We start from the raw sequence: 7,570 nt of genomic DNA, 5'->3' as shown, positions 1-7,570 counted from the left end.
TAACTGTCAACAGTGACGTGGGTGCCAAGGCGCGAATGTGCTGACTGCTTGTTTGATGACAGGAGATATTTCGTCTTGTCCTCGTTTACCACCAGACCCATTCGCTTTGCTTACCTATCCAACTTGGAAAGGGCAGAACAGACTTCGCGGTTTTTGTTACCGATGATGTCGATGTCATCGGCATAAGCCAGCAATTGCACGCTCTTGCAGTAAATTGTTCCTGAGCAGTTCAGTTGTGCAGCTCTTATTATCTTCTCCAACATCAGATTAAAGAAGTCACATGAAAGGGAGTCGCCCTGTCTGAAACCCCGTTTTGTGGCGAACGGCTCGGAGAGGTCTTTACCAATTCTGACGGAGCTGGTGGCATTGCTCAACGTCATTTTACACAGCCGTATGAGTTTTGAAGGGATGCCAAATTCAGACATAGGCAACTCCTTTTAGTGCTGTCAAAAGCGGCTTTAAAATCGACAAATAGGTGATGAGTGTCGATCCTTTTCTCGTGGGTATTTTCCAAGATTTGGCGTATTGTGAATACCTGGTCTATGGTAGATTTGCCAGGTCTAAAGCCACACTGATAAGGCCCAATCAGTTCATTGACGGTGGGCTTCAAGTCTTTCACACAATACGCTCGATAAGACCTTGTAACCTATGCTTAGAAGGCTTATCCCGCGGTAGTTGGCGCGAATGGCGGGGTCACCTTTATTGTGGATTGGGCAGAGCACACTTAAATTCCAGTCGTCGGGCATGCGTTCATCTGACCATATTCTGCACAAGAGTTGATGCATGCACCATATCAATTCCCCGCACCATATCAATTCCCCGCCGCCGTGCTTGAATACCTCAGCTGGCAGGCTGTCAGCTTCAGCGGCTTTGTTGTTTTTCAGCAGTGTTATTGCTATACGTACCTCGTCATAGTCAGGCGGTGGACTTTCCGTGCTGCTACCATTTAGTAGGGCGGAAAAGTGTTCCCTCCATGATTTAGGTACGCTCTGGACATCAGTTACTAGGTCGCCATTATTGTTCTTACAGGAGTACGCCCCGGTCTTTAAACCTTCCATAAGTCGCCTAACTCTCTGGTAAAATTTTCGGGCATTCTTCCTGTCGGCCAGCATTTCAAGCTCTTCGCACTCACGTATTTCGGCCTCTCTCGTCTTATTGCGGCAAATACGTCTCGCTTCCCTCTTCAGATCCCTATAGCGTGGCCCTGTAGGCGGCATCTTTTTTCTCTGCAGCTTCGTGACAATCCTCATCGTACCAGTTGTTCTTTCGGGCTCGCTGAAATCCGATTACTTCTTCGGCGGCGGTACTTAATGAGCGGGAAATGTAGTTCCACTGCTCGCATATGTCATACATACCTATTTGAATAAAATGATAGCCGTTTTCGTTGTTCGGACTAAACTCAAAAACCACTGAATATAGTTCTGTCAGATTGTCGGAGATTATCTTACATACATACGTATATGGTCCTATTACATGCTACTAGAAAACTCGCTAGGTGGTGCTGGAGTAGAGCTATTTATAAAAATCGTATTTATTAACCGATTTCGTTCAAATTTTAAATGTGAGCTATGTACCTGTATGACGGAAAATTCTTTTGATAAAAATTATTTTGGCCCAATCAAGTTAGCTCAACAAATAGGGGCAAGCTTACAATAATTCGCATTGAGCTGAAATTTACTAAGAATGTTGGGTAGATATGCTATTGTAAATGAAATTTTGAAAAGCCCCATAAACTCCACACCAGCAATAAAAAAATGTAATCGAGGTCAAAGGTCAAATAAATTGTTTTTTGTTGTTTTTTTTTTTTGTAAACGCGCCAAGTACACTCATACAATACACAACTGTATGGATTTAAATCACTCACCTTTATGCGAAGTTTAATTGTGCGATTTCCGAGATTATAATTTTTATGTTCAGATTATAGAACCCTTTTGCTTCTCTTTCCTGATTTAGTGTTAAAATTTTTATTTTTTAATTTCAATATCTGTTTTGACTTAATTCAGTTGGAATATATTTACATACATTTGATAAGTAAAAACACTCAATTATGAAGTATGAAAACAGCGTTAATTTACGCACGACCTTATTTCACAATTATGTATGCACTTACAGGTATGCACTGTATTTCTGTATATACATATGACATACATAAGTACTTGAAAATGTATTTTCTATACAAATATGTATTCGTGATATATGTATAAAAATATGAACACTTAACTTTGATCAGCAGAGATGTGAATGCATAAGTATGTATGTATATGAATTATTTATGCACATATTTTTCGTTGGTACATATGTTTTTCACACTATATACACTTTTGTTATTGTAACACATTTATGTACGTTTTTGCGCTAACTCTTTGCGCTATACAGTTGCTCAGCTTCCTTTGGCTGTTACTTATTCCTTTTTTTTTGTTTAGCCAACCAATTACAGCAGCCTTTTAAATTCGTTGCCTTCACTGCCTATTTTCACTTTTTTCTTTCGCCGTTTTCTTTCTGCAAATGGGTTTGCAAAAATTCACTTTCAGAATGTATCTATTTATACTTAACGCTTTTGCATTACAAACGAGCTAATTAATAACTTTTATTTGTTTTGTTTGCTATATTGCATTTCACACATTTGTTGTTGTTGTTGTCGCTTTTCAGCTTTTCGCACACTAACCACAAAACGCTAAACTCCGCAACACTTCGTTTGCTCCTTCCACTTGAGCCGCGCCGATACAACTAGAAACTTCCGTGTTCTTATTTCGTGCAATTTTCGCGTTTACTTCCGGCCCGCGAAGTTGTGCTTCCGCTCGTGGACACTCACACACACACTCACTTGGCTGCTGCTCGTACGTGGGGTTCGGTTGCTCACTTCGTTTTCACAGTCGCTGCTGCGGCTGTTGCTGCGGCTTACGTTGCTGTCGACTCCTACTATTTTGTGGCGAGATTCTGCTTGGTCTTCTACTCCTGGCGCTTTCTTTTTGGGACATCGAATTGAATGAGTTCTTTAAATGCGTGACGACGGCGTATATGCTGTTTCGCAGTCACCCGAAACATACGAATGTGTGGCTGTGTGTGCGTCGCAGAATCTGTGCCGATATGTGTGTGTGTGTGTGTGCTTCTAATTTTGTGCTACTCTACAACAAAATGCTATTTTTAGCAATCAGGACAAGGCGTTCGCCTTCAACGACTGTTGTTGTTGTTGTTTTGACCTCTTTGCTATGCTGCCCGTTTATCATACATACATACATATACATACACATATGTACGAGTACGAACCCTCTAATTTTGTTATTGCTCTTTTTTATGGTTCATTTTTGCAATATTTGTTTTTTTTTTATTAGTATTTCGCCTTGTCTTACAACTCAAATGCACTGTCGTTGTTTTATGTTGTTGCTGCGTTTTACGACTATTACTCGCTGTTTTGTTTTGATTCACCGTCCACAATCGGAAGGTGCACTTTGCCCAGTCTCTCTCTCTGAGTTGCATTTGTTTAACGCGCAAACCGATTTATTGTTGCGGAATGTCAGAGAGTGGCAGGGCATGCGTATGGGCGAAGAGCGCTTTATTTATAATCATTCAAGATTGTTTGGTGTTTTTTTTTTGTTTTTTAATTAAACACGCTGCCTCTTGAAACCTTTGCTCTTAAGCACCAACTCTCTTCGAATGAAGTGGTGGACGTTCAATTCAATTCAAGCAACAGAAGCCAACACCACAACGCCAGGCAGCAACCAACCGTCGCGCAAACGTGCCGCTCTTCTGTTCTGCCGCCTCTTTGGCCCACGTTCAGTCAAAACATTGGGTCGCACCTCCTTTAGGCCTTCGCTGGCATCGTGGCTGCTGAGTTTGGGTTTTTGTTTTCTTTCTGCCTGCTACCTCCACCGCCGCCTCTTTGCTGACTCTTGCTGCTGAGCTGGTCTGGTATGTTTTGTTGGCTGGGCGAGTTTGTGTGGCCGTGTGTGTGTGTGGGTGTGCATGCGTGCGTGCGTGTGTTGTTGGCTCTTTGTTGTTCAGAAATGAATTTCGCATAAATTTGCTGCTGCGTAGTATTTTATTTAGTGTCTTTTTTCACTACTACTTACTATCTGCTGCTCCAAATGTGCCGCCCGCCTTGCAGCGCTGCCCTTAACCGTTGGATATTTGTTTGTTTGTGTTACGGATAAAGTACTCTGGAGAACGATGTGGAGAGTTTGGGGCGAAAAATTCGCTTTTTTTCAATGTGAAATTCGAGTTGCAGTTGGCACAAGTTTTTGGGGTTGTTTTTTTTTTTCTTTGATGTCGCGAACACAATTTTGGGTATATTTCGCCACAAAGGTTTGGCTCATCCAGAAGTATCTGTTTTGGTGAAAATTTCTAGCAAACTTTTAGGCGCATTTGTAACAATGCTACACAAAGATTTTCAAGTTTTTAACTTTTAGTGCATTTTCATGCGGTTTTGAAATCACTAGAAACTCTTGAAACTTCTATCTCTACCAACAATATTTTTTTTTATTTTTTATTCATTTTGCTTGACTTAAACTGTCGTTCTAGTATGTAGTGTGTGTATCTGAGCACTAGTAGCGTTAAGCAACTTTTCATAGCATTTGCACAAAATTTTTTTGTACTGCAGTTTTTATTTCTTGCTGCTCGACTTGGTTTGATTTGGTATAAATTGTTTTGTATTTGTACGTAGGCGCGCGCGTCCGTAACTCTCTCACACATCCTTTTAAACGCAAAGTTATGAACATACTGAGTCTGCGAGTATTTAGGGTGGCGCCGCCAACTAGCAGGCACTTAGCGGCGAGTCGCACCAGCAGCAGCAGCAGCAGCAACAGTGGCAGTAGCAGCAACAGCAACAGCAGCGTGTGGCCGTGTGGGAATGAAAGAAACGCCAATACGACGAGCAAAGAGCCTGCGAAACAACATAGGCACCGTGCAACACAAGCACAACAAAAAAAGAAGAAAAAAAAAACAAATAGTATGTGCCACAATAACGTTGGTGAATGCCCACTTTGCGGTGATCTACATATGTATGTATGTATATATGTATGTAGGCATGTAGTTTGTGGCGGTACCTACTCTTGATTTCGCGCTTGCTGCCAGTACCTCTGTGCTTATGAATTTAACTGGTTGCAAGCGTTTTCGCTCTTATCGCGCGCTCTTAAATTACATCGGACTATGCAGTTATTCAACGAACTACTACCTAGTAGCTGCTCTTCTGATCCAAAAAACGAAAACAATTGGAAAGGCATCTGTTTGTATTAATGGCATTCTTCGGGCGTTGTTATGCAAGAGAGGCGCGTAAGTAGGTACAAGCACTTTGGCCGCGCACCCAACACACACACACACGTTCGCCTTAATCTCACACCACCCAGATGCATGTCGCAGTCTATAAAATTTGCTCTTCATTAGCCGGTAAAGGCGAATAATAATACTTGCGCTCACCTTTCTGTGTACTTGCTCTTTACGCCTCTCTCCAACATACTAACACATATACATATAAACATACAAATGTAGCGCAGTATTTCTGTTTCCGCTTTTTTCGTCGATTCTGTTTTTGTCGCTCATTTCGCATTCTTGTATTCGCTCGTTCCGACCCAGCAAACACAATTTCAAACGTTTGAGCAAAGTGTGTTTCTCAATTTGATATAAAATCTTTTTCTCAAATGATTCTCAAATTGTAAAGGAGGTTTAAGTTTTACATTTGAAATTCATTTGTGATTGATTTGAAAAAAGTGGGCGAGTGTCAAAAGATATATAAAAATGCGCAGTTAAATCAAAAATTTTAAGAATCAAATTAAGATCAATCGAAAAAAAACAATGAATAATGGATTTGATGTTTGCGCGGATTGAAGAAGCTGCAGTCCTTTAAGACGAATTTATTAGAAATTGCTTTATATTAATTGTTTCTTTTGTTATGTACACACATAAGTAAATCGTGTAGAAAAAATAAATAACGGGTGATTTTTTTGAGGTTAGGATTTTCATGCATTAGTATTTGACAGATCACGTGGGATTTCAGACATGGTGTCAAAGAGAAAGATGCTCAGTATGCTTTGAAATTTCATCATGAATAGACTTACTAACGAGCAACGCTTGCAAATCATTGAATTTTATTACCAAAATCAGTGTTCGGTTCGAAATGTGTTTCGCGCTTTACGTCCGATTTATGGTCTACATAATCGACCAAGTGAGCAAACAATTAATGCGATTGTGACCAAGTTTCGCACTCAGTTTACTTTATTGGACATTAAACCAACCACACAAGATCTTGGTGTAAAACCGTATAAAATACAGCTCGTGCAAGAACTGAAGCCGAACGATCTGCCACAACGTCGAATTTTCAGTGAATGGGCCCTAGAAAAGTTGGCAGAAAATCCGCTTTTTTATCGACAAATTTTGTTCAGCGATGAGGCTCATTTCTGGTTGAATGGCTTCGTAAATAAGCAAAATTGCCGCATTTGGAGTGAAGAGCAACCAGAAGCCGTTCAAGAACTGCCCATGCATCCCGAAAAATGCACTGTTTGGTGTGGTTTGTACGCTGGTGGAATCATTGGACCGTATTTTTTTCAAAGATGCTGTTGGACGCAACGTTACGGTGAATGGCGATCGCTATCGTTCGATGCTAACAAACTTTTTGTTGCCAAAAATGGAAGAACTGAACTTGGTTGACATGTGGTTTCAACAAGATGGCGCTACATGCCACACAGCTCGCGATTCTATGGCCATTTTGAGGGAAAACTTCGGAGAACAATTCATCTCAAGAAATGGACCGGTAAGTTGGCCACCAAGATCATGCGATTTGACGCCTTTAGACTATTTTTTGTGGGGCTACGTCAAGTCTAAAGTCTACAGAAATAAGCCAGCAACTATTCCAGCTTTGGAAGACAACATTTCCGAAGAAATTCGGGCTATTCCGGCCGAAATGCTCGAAAAAGTTGCCCAAAATTGGACTTTCCGAATGGACCACGTAAGACGCAGCCGCGGTCAACATTTAAATGAAATTATCTTCAAAAAGTAAATGTCATGGACCAATCTAACGTTTCAAATAAAGAACCGATGAGATTTTGCAAATTTTATGCGTTTTTTTTAAAAAAAAAGTTATCAAGCTCTTAAAAAATCACCCGTTATAAAAAGTACATTCCCTATAATAAATTTTATTTCCACATTTGAACTACAATTGATTCTCAAATGGAGATCAAACTCTCCTTTTTATTGAGAATGCTGTAATTTTCAAATCAATATCAAATCATTTTCAAACCTTTGACATTTGAGAAAGGCTTTGATTTCAAATCATTCTCAAATATATAGCAAACCTAATTGTTTGCTGGGCATTGCTTTTCGTTATGTTTTGTTCACAATGCTGCTATATTCATTTCGTGTCGCGCTCTCTTTTGCACCAGCACTTTGAAGAATATTATGTTGAATACTCGTATCTTATCACTGTCGCACTTCGCATGCGCTGTTGCTCCTCTCCTCTTCCGTTTCATTTTCTCGCATATTTCCGCTCTGTTTTGGTATATAATCGCTTCTGTACAGCAACAAAACAAAGCAACTACGCGGCGGCGGCGGCGTATCTTGAAAAGTTTTTGACCTTTGCCTG

The 7,570-nt window shown here is 40.4% G+C and overlaps 1 protein-coding gene across 1 annotated transcript in view; it reads right to left on the bottom strand.

Annotated features, from left to right (window-relative positions):
• Positions 1-4,803, bottom strand: part of LOC118750335 (mucin-5AC-like) — a 225,203-nt gene extending 220,400 nt beyond the window's left edge. Inside the window, exon 1 of the mRNA XM_036485055.1 lies at positions 2,083-4,803. The gene's annotated coding sequence lies outside the window, so the exon portion shown is untranslated. The remainder of the gene's footprint in view (positions 1-2,082) is intronic.
• Positions 4,804-7,570: the final 2,767 nt, after the last annotated feature.

Source organism: Rhagoletis pomonella, unplaced genomic scaffold (genome assembly GCF_013731165.1).
Source record: "Rhagoletis pomonella isolate Grant_MI unplaced genomic scaffold, Rhpom_1.0 Rhpom_scaffold_00001, whole genome shotgun sequence".
Lineage (NCBI taxonomy): Eukaryota > Metazoa > Arthropoda > Insecta > Diptera > Tephritidae > Rhagoletis > Rhagoletis pomonella.
Note: the sequence above shows the minus strand (reverse complement) of the source record. Positions and strands in the feature narration are given on the sequence as shown.